Raw genomic sequence first — 9,342 nt, 5'->3', positions numbered from 1 at the left:
GCCTTTTGATGAGGAAGTTCTTAACTTTAACGTAATCCAAATTTATCAAAGTTTTCTATACTGTTTTGCTGATGTCATTTAATAAACCCTTCCCTGAGATAGCAGGAAATTTTCCTTCAAAAGTTCTGATTTTACTTTTTCCTTTTAAATTCTTTAATCTATTTGGAATTAATTTTTTGTGTTAGGGGCCCAACAGAGAACCAGTTGGTTCAGCTCATATGCCAGCTCTGTCATATATCAAGATTCCACATGTGCCTGGATTGTTTTTGGGCTCTCTAGGCTGTTTCATTTTCCCTCTCTGCCTATCCCTATACTAATATCCCATAGTCTTAATTTTTATAGCTTCATAATAAATGTTGATATATGTAAGGATAAGTCCTTGAAACATGTTACTCTTCTTCAAGAGTGTTTAGGCTATGCTTTGTTCTTTGTTTTTCCATGTAAATTTTAGCTTAGCTTGTAAACGTCCAGAGAAAATCCTGTTGGAAAATTTATTAGAATTGCATTGAATTGATAGATGAATCTTCCACCCCATCTCTGTTCCCCCACGAAGTAGCTCAAGAGATGTTTGTAGAAGGAATGAAGGTCTGATGATTGTCTCCAAAGTACATCTTATAAACAAACATTCAGTAAATAGAGGTCAATGAATGAATGGGGGACAAGATGACTAAGATCGATCAGCACTTTCTTACTATTCAGCAACTGTCAGTAAAATTCTTCTTTGCCTGTTGTAATACACAAACCCACGACTCCATCCTCCTACTGAACATAAATCTACGACCAATTTGGATAGCTTCTTGAAAATAAGTTTTCAGGAAGGCTCCTGGCCGCAGCGCAGGCCAAGAAACAGGCTCTCTGACAGGTCAAGTGTCTGTGACCCCTCTGCCTCCCTAGGTGGAGCGGTCCAGGGCGACCGCGGTTGTTCTTTGGCCCTTGTCCCCGCGGCTTAGGGAACCAAGAAGAACTACAACTCCCGGCAGGCCGCGCGGCGCCCCGGCTTCACTAAGTGCAATCCGGAGGTGGCGGCAAACAAAGTTCCCCGCGAACTCCCGCCACCAGGCTGCTGCTGGAAGCCGGGCGCCGCGTCTCTGTTTCCCACGGGGTGAGTAGGGGCAGTTCCTCGGAGGCCCGCGCAAAGCCCGGGCTGCCAGGGCCGCGGGGCGCGGGTAAGCCAGTATGGACGCGCCCGGCGCCCGCCTCTGCTGGGGCCTCCAGCCGGGGGGGAACCCTGGGCCGGTGACCTTATCATCCGGGGCCCGGCGCGCGGCCACGTGACTCGGGTGCAGTGCCCCATCACCTCTGCGGCGACTCTCCAGCCTGGCTCACCAGTGGGCGGAAGCGTGGCGCAGTGCTGCGTGTAGATAGAGCTGGAGCTGGAGGGAGGCAGCAGGTGGCTCACCCAGACCTCCTCAGCCTAGGTGGTCTGTGGGCTCCGAAACGCAGGCGTCCGGGGCTGGAGCGCAGGCTGGATCAGAGCAGGGGCGCGCAGATATATCCTTGCCCTCCGCAGGGCTTGCACGACCCCGGAGCGCGTCGTATCTATAGCACTTGGTGGGGCCCTGAGCTTCCGGATCGCACAGTAAACGTGTGCTGATGACAGCGCTGTATGGAGAGCAGCCTTTAGAAGACGCCTAGCACAGCTCTCTCCCCAGGTTAAGTGGCATTTCCTTTCTACTAACTATGAAGTCATTCGATTCAACAAGTACCTACTGATCACCTCCATGATTCTTTGCACTTAGTGGCTGCTCAGGAAATATTTGCGGAGTTGAAAGTGAATTAGACTTTATGTGTGCCTTCACACGTTTTCTTTAAGCAGTAGCTCTCAAACTTTAGCGTGCATCAGAATCACCTGGAGGGCTTGTTACAACACAGAAACTTGGACCCTATCCCCCAGGTTTCTGATTCAGTAGGTCTGGGGTGGGGAGCGAGCATTTGCATTTCTAACATGCTCCTAGGATATACGGATGCTGCTGGTCTGGGAACATACTTTGGAGTATCACTGTTTTGTAGGAAAAATTCCTGTGAACTTAAAGCACCAACTCGTCATTCCTGGTCCTGGGCCTTTCTGTCCTGGCTTGCCAGTTTAACTTCGGTAGCGATAGTAAGCATGTATGTATTTGTTCACTGTCTCTTCCCCCACATTATATACAGATTTTCATGTAGTCTACACTTGTGTCAATTTTCCTGGGTTACATCATATTGTATCTTTGGCCATTTCCCAGCAGCCCTCAGGATGTAAACTTTGACCTCTGTTGGGAGAGTTTACATTTTTTCCCTTTCTGATATACACTTACTTTCTTGTCACACAAGGGACCTATAAGACAAGAATAGTGCTTGGTTCATGCAATTCCCCCCCCCCCCCACCACCACCCAACTCACTGAATAAACCATCTCAGTTTAGCTATCTACATCAGAGGCACTTCAGGGACCCACCTCAGGGCCCAGCAAGCCCTGTTCTCGTCCACCTTGTGCTCTCTTGACTGGAGCAGACACACCTGTATTCAAGTTCTGGCTGCATCACTTAGTAACTTCCCAGCCAAGTTTCTTACCTTTTCTAAAACTCAGCTTCCTGATCTGTAGAATGAGGCTCTAATAGGATGCACCCCAGGATGTAGTTGTGAGAGTTACATGAGATGTTTAAGCACTTGGCACTGTACATTTCTGCTTACAATCTCACTCACTCTTCTCCTCTTACCTGCTACTCACTCTTTGTGCTTGGTTTTCCACTGTTCTCCCTGAGTCCCCCTATCTCTGGATGAAGTAAGTGGAGAATTCTATTCCTTGCCTGGATGAGATTTATTTTTCCTGTCTACTCTGGGACTTCGGCATCAGTTGGGGATTCCTTTAGTCAATATTGATTGAATCACCTTCTGGGCATCAAACACTAGGAAAGAGAGTGATTACATTCCTATCTACAGGGCAGGGCAGGCTATAAACCTGCTCAGGTCAACTAGATGGTCCCTCAGCATTGATATGAGACGTGATGGTATCATCCACCTTGGTTGCTTTTTATCTACATCAATAACCAGTTTTCCCTGAAAACCAGATCACTCTCTCCAAATGCATTATTGGGTCTTTTCCAGTCTTGGGAGCAGACCAAAAGAAATACTGCTCATTTGTCTAACGGTCTCTCTAGGAAATGGGAGGAGGAGCTGCGGTCACTTTATGGGATTAATGGGATTGGCGCCCTAAATTCTTTCCTCTGTGGCCATTCTCACCTGTGCAACAAACAGGGAGCAGTGATTCTAGGCTTACTGTCCTGTAATGTGGCATGGGGGGGAGGCAGCAGATGGATGGTAGCGGAAAAGGCCTGGCCCTGTGAACAGTAAGTGCTTGCTTCCCTATTTAGTTCTGCACAGAGGGTGGAATTTCATTTGACCATCAACTTTTAATTTGTAGAACTTCCCAGACTCTCCTCTTGCCTTGTCTCAATGCTTGCTAGTATGTTTCCTGTGGTCCAGCGAGATGGATTCCATGCTCATCCTTGATTTGACAATAACACAGCTCTCCTAAATGTTTCATAGCCTGGAATTGGTGGTTTCCAGTGAGGTGCTTTGGTTGATCTGTGACGTGCTGTTGATTTCCAGGGTGCCAAGCAGTGTCTTCCCTGTGCCTGGCACTGTTTGGGGGTGGTAGAGGGTCAGAAATCATAGTGACTGATGCAGTTACTTGAGAATGGGGTTAAGAATGTTGGGGATTGGAGGTCTGCGAGTCCCTGCCAGGAAGGTCATGTGCCATAAAGAGAAAGGGCTGAAGGTCTACTCTGCCATTTACCAGCTGAGCCACCTGGGGCAAATCACTCACCTTCTCTGCAACTTGGTTTCCTCATTTATACCTGGGGATGGTAGTAATATCTGTCTCACCTCACTGGGTTGTGTGTAATAACTAATGAGATAATGAGTGCAAAGGGCTGTGTAAAGGTAAGTTATTGCTAATATTATTATCTAATGGTTAGGTTTTAGGGTCCAGTGGCCCCAGCCACCTCCCCCTCCCACCCCCAACCAAAAAAAAGGATGTGCTGTTATGAGAAACAAATCAGGTGAAAGTCAAAAAAGGCAGGTAAACAGAACAGGGCAGGTGATTCATTAGCAAAAGATTTAATAATGAAAGGTGTTTTTTCATCGACAGACATATTTCACGGCTGACAGGGTCTTTTAAAATTGCTACTCCAGGGAAGCAACTCATTTACATGTTAAAGACTCACTGGCACCTTATGGAAAACTCCAGCGCCAGTCTATTTAGACACAGTTTGACTCCTATATCATCTATTTTATGTTTTTCAATTTCCACCTCTTTTATTACTGAGGACATTTCCATGAAAACTGGGTCTTGGGAATTGTGTCTGCTTTGCTGCTGCTTCCCCACTCAGAGGTGGGCTTAAGGCTGGGGTGGCCTTATTGCCTAGAGGGACAGGCCTGGAGGATGGTGCAACCTGAGGAGGATGGGGTTTGGGGAGGGAAGTCTGGGAGGGATGTTGGGGGTGACTGAAGGAGGATGGCTGTCGAATTGTCAGCCCAAGTTTGTGATTCTCACCTGGGAACCTGTGTTGTTACTGACTCTGTACAGGTCTCATAGGGTATAGTTTACCCATTCATTAATTCATTCATTCAGTAAATACTTTTGGAGCACCTATTCCATGTGCTAAGCAAGGTTATGGCCAACTATAGCCTGCAAGCCAAATCTGACCACACCCATTACTTTACATACTGTCTATGGCTGTCTTTTGCTTTGCACTACAATGCCAGAGATGAGTAGTTATAACAGAGATGTTATAGCCTGCAAAGCCAAAAATATTTCTATATGGTCCTTTACAGAAAAAGTTTGCTGACCCCTATTTTAGGCAGAGAGAATAGCAAGTGCAAAAGCACTGAGGCTGGAATGTGCCTGGCGTGTTTGAGGAATAGCAAGGAGGCTGGTGCCTTTGGGGTGAAGTGAGCAAGGGGGGACAGTGGAATGGCCTGAAACCCTGGAGGGAACTGGGGAGTCAGATCGTGAAGGGCCTCGCAGGTCATGCCAAGGCCTTGGCTCTTTTGAAACCACATACCTCAGATTGGGACTCGAACCCAATTGCACCTCAGATGGGATCTGAATCCAGCCAAAACTCCTACTGGGACTCGAACCCACTGTTTGTTTGTTTGTTTGTTTTTTTGCAGTACGCGGGCCGCTCACTATTGTGGCCTCTCCCATTGCGGAGCACAGGCTCCTGACGTGCAGGCTCAGTGGCCATGGCTCACGGGCCCAGCCGATCCGCGGCATGTGGGATCCTCCCGGACCGGGACACAAACCCGTGTCCCCAGCATTGGCAGGCGGACTCTCAACCACTGCGCCACCAGGGAAGCCCGAACCCACTGTCTTTTAATTAAAATCACTCACCTGGTGTCAGGACTTACTGAAGCTCAGGTTCTTTATGTCTCAGCGCAGAAGGAATTCAGTGAGAGGCAAAGTGATAGGCAAGAAGTAGATTCATTATTATAGGACACTTGTGAGGAATATAAGCAGGCAGGCAAGGGGGCTCTGCCCTGAGAACTAAGTGGGAAAGCAGGTTTATTTAGTGAGATACACACTCCATAGACAGATTGTGGGCTGTCTCAGAAGGCGAGAGACCCTGAAATATGGGGTGGTTAGTTTTTATGGGCTGAGCAATTTCATAGGCCAATAAGTGGGAGGATTATTCCAATCATTTCGGGGAAGGGGTGGGGATTTTCAGGAATTTAGATCATCACCCACTTTTTGGCCATTTATGATCAGTCTCTGGACTGTCATGGCGCCTTTGGGTGTATCATTTAGCTAATGTATCACAATGAGCATATAATGAGGCTCAAGTTCCACTGGAAGTCGAATCTTCTGCCGTCTTGGGCCTAATTGGTTCTAACTAGTTTATGTCATATCCTCAATGGCTGTGTCATTCTTTTAAAGGTTGTGCCCTGTCCCCTTCCCTCCTGTCTCACTTTGAGTGAGGTGGGAGCCATTGGAGAGTTTAGAGCAGAGGAATGCAGAGTTTGACTTAAGTTTCCATGTTGAGAATAGACGGGAAATTTTCGCTCTCTCATTCATTCATTCAGTCTTTTTTTTTTTTTTTAGCAGACTTATTTACTCACTTATTATTTATTAGCAAATTCTGCCCTTTGAATTTAGTGGAAGAGGCAGATACAGGGCCAGATTATTAGAGGTAAAAGCAGTGTACAATGAGACAAGAGAGGAAGGAGCAAGGAACTCTGAGTGATTGGCTGACAAAACTTCATAGAGGGATAATGCGGGATTGAGTGTGGGGGGATATTTTGGGAGATGAAGCTGGAAATGTGGGTTGGGATGAGAATGGGGTGGGCCTTGAATGCCTTGCTAGAGAATTTGGACTTTTTGGTAGAGAGTGGGTAGGTAAGAGTGATAAGAATGCACTTGTGGGTTAGGATGATGGTGACTTGTGTGGCAGAGTGAAGGTTGGCTGGGATGCGGGGAAGTGTTTGGAATGGGGAATGGTTGAATGGTTCAGGCAAGATGGGATGGGTTTCTCCCACCTCCTTTATTAATTGTACAAGGTTGTGCTGAATTCTGGTCCCCGAGAGCTAGGAGTTCTTCTATATAAGCTCTTCAGCTTTTCAGAGAAGAAGAAATGAAGTTTAAAATAACAATAAGGAAAAGAAGTCTCATTTACTGAGCATGGTAGGCATTCTGTTAAAGCAGCATCTCATTTAATTCTCACAGTGACCCTATGAGGTAGGTACTATCAAGAGCCTCTTTTGTAAATGGAGGCTCTAAGAGGTTGTGGTTTGCTCACGGTCACACAGCTGGTGAGCAGTAGAGCCGGGGCTCTTCCCGGCTCCAGAGGCTGAGTTTCTGACCACCGGTTGCTCTGTACTGCCTTCTTAGTGTGGGCTTTTCTGCAGGCCCCACAAGGAAGGTCCCTGGATCACCCCTCATGGACCTTTTCGAACTGACGATCTTGAAGGAAGAAGGTATGTGAGGAGTTGAGGGCATGCAGCCTAATTTAAGGCCTGCGTCCGGGTCCAACTGGGAACCTGTGTCTTGGCAGAAACAAGGTGGAGAGGACATTGAGCGTGCTGCCCCTTTCGATAGAAAATACTACAGCCTGAGGGTGTAGAGAGCAAGATGAAAAGGTAGGGCTAGGTGGGGGACTGCCACGATGCTGGAAGTGGGGCATGCAGACGTTGATAGGGGAGTAATAAGATCCTTTACTAAGCCTGGCATTGGATGAAGACAAAATAACAACAACCACAAGGGCGGTGGTGTAGTAATAGTGTCACTGGAGGGGGGCCTCTTCTAGGCTCCGGGCGTGGGCCCTTGTCTAACTCGGAAATGAGTTGTCCAAGGAGACACACGTACTGACAAAACAAAGGGCTTTATTAAACAGGGGCGCTGCAGCGGAGAGCAGCAGGGCAAGGGAACCCGGGAGGACTGCTCTGCTACGTGGCTCGCAGTCTCAGGTTTTATGGGGGAGTGGGGTTTAGCTTTCCGGGTTGTCTCTGGCCAATCATCTTCTTTGTGCTCATATTTGGTCTGACTCAGGTCCTTCCTGGTGGCACGTGCATCTCTCAGCCAAGATGGTTTCCAGCGTGAGGGTTTCTGGGAGGTTGGCAGGACATATTATGGGCAGGGGTCTCCTCCCTTCCTTTGGCCCCTCCCCAATTCTTCTTTGGTGGCAGCTTGTCAGTATCCTGCTCCTTATTGGGACCTCCTGTTGTGAGGCAACTCATGCAAGTGGTTATTACCGTGCCTGGCCAGGGTGGGCGGTTTTGGTCCAAGGTTCCCTAACAATAGTAATTGCTACTGTGTTCTTACTGTGTAGGTGGCACCTTGCTAAACATTTTGCATGATTTCCTCATTCCTCACCACCTCATCAAGTAGGCACTGCTAGGATCATCCCCATGTTACAGACAAGGTCACGGGATTCAGAGAGAGTTAGCAGTCTGCCCCTGCTTACCCAATGTCTAAGGGATGGTGTCGGGACTCAAACTCAGGCCCACTGGATTCTGGAGTGCTTATTCTCAACCACCGTGCTCTCTTTCATCTGAAAGGAATGAGGGATGGGGTAGGGAAGTTTTCATAAAACAAAGAAGATGTAAAGAAAGGGGACACTGCAAAGCAAGGTTTAATTTATTCTTTTTGTTTATAAACCCCTTTCTTGCAGAGTTAGGAACTGTTCCTAGGAGTTGGGCCAGAGCATTTGCTTTTAGCAAAAGAAATGAGTTTCTTAAATTATCCCTTTAAAAATAATTGCTTGCATGGGACTTCCTTAGTGGCACAGTGGTTAAAAATCCACCTACTGATGCAGGGGACATGGGTTCGAGCCCTGGTCCGGGAAGATCTCACATGTCGTGGAGCAGCTAAGCCCATGCACCACAACTACTGAGCCTGAGATCTAGAGCCCGCGAGCCACAACTGCTGAGCCCACATGCCACAACTACTGAAACCCGTGCGCCTAGAACCCGTGCTCTGCAACAAGAGAAGCCACCGCAATGAGAAGCCCCTGCTCACTGCAACTAGAGAAAGCCTGCGTGCAGCAACGAAGATCCAATGCAGCCAAAAAAAAAAAAAATGCTTGCAGTCATCCTTGTGGGTGAATGCAGTCATCTGGGGTTGCAAGTGGGTAGGATAAACTTGGAAGGGGGCCTGGTTTCACTGATGAATTTGAACATATGAAGCCTCTCTTTATTAAAAAATGAAATATTTAGAAGAGTGGTTCTCAAACTTTGCATAAAAATAACCCATTATATTTCCTATTAAAATGCAGATTCCTGAGTCCTACCCCCAGCTTTGATGATTCAGTGGGCCAAGGGGTGGACTTCAGAAATCTGCATTTTTTTATTTTTTACTTTGCTACATCATTATCATTATTATTATTTTTTTGGAGTATAGTTGATTTACAGTGTTTCAGGTGTATAGCAAAGTGATTCAGTTATACATATATATATATTGTTTTTCAGATTCTTTTCCATTATAGGTTATTATAAGATATTGAATATAGTTCCCTATGCTTTACAGTAGGTCCTTGTTGTTTATCTATTTTATATATAGTAGCGTGTATCTGTTAATCTCAAATTCCCAATTTATCCCTTCCCCCACTTTCCCCTTTGGTAATCATAAGCTTGCTTTCTATGTCTGTGAGTCTAGCAGAAATCTACATTTTTGAAATGGCACCCAGATTGATATTTATTTTTTTTAAGAATTCCTCTGACCACACTTTAGAAATGCTGGCTAGGAAAAGAACACTGCAAAGGGAAAAACAATGGGATTATAAAAAGAACGGGGTCCAGAAAAGTCAAGAAAGGAGAGAAAAAGAAACAGAACAGGTAGGAATATAGAAAGCACAGAAGATGGTAAAAT

At 46.6% G+C, this 9,342-nt stretch overlaps 1 protein-coding gene across 5 annotated transcripts in view; it reads left to right on the top strand.

Moving 5' to 3' along the window:
• Positions 1 to 1,005: 1,005 nt before the first annotated feature.
• ADCK1 (aarF domain containing kinase 1) overlaps positions 1,006 to 9,342 on the top strand; it is a 112,382-nt gene continuing 104,045 nt past the window's right edge. For 4 of the 5 annotated variants that reach the window (XM_060097982.1, XM_060097983.1, XM_060097981.1 and 1 more), the window contains exon 1: positions 1,006 to 1,102. The gene's annotated coding sequence lies outside the window, so the exon portion shown is untranslated. Of the gene's footprint in view, positions 1,103 to 1,337; positions 1,653 to 9,342 lie in introns of those variants that run through there. The other variant, XM_060097980.1, reaches the window with a different exon arrangement.

The sequence above is a fragment of the Mesoplodon densirostris genome, chromosome 4, assembly GCF_025265405.1.
Source record: "Mesoplodon densirostris isolate mMesDen1 chromosome 4, mMesDen1 primary haplotype, whole genome shotgun sequence".
NCBI classification, from domain to species: domain Eukaryota; kingdom Metazoa; phylum Chordata; class Mammalia; order Artiodactyla; family Ziphiidae; genus Mesoplodon; species Mesoplodon densirostris.
Note: the sequence above shows the minus strand (reverse complement) of the source record. Positions and strands in the feature narration are given on the sequence as shown.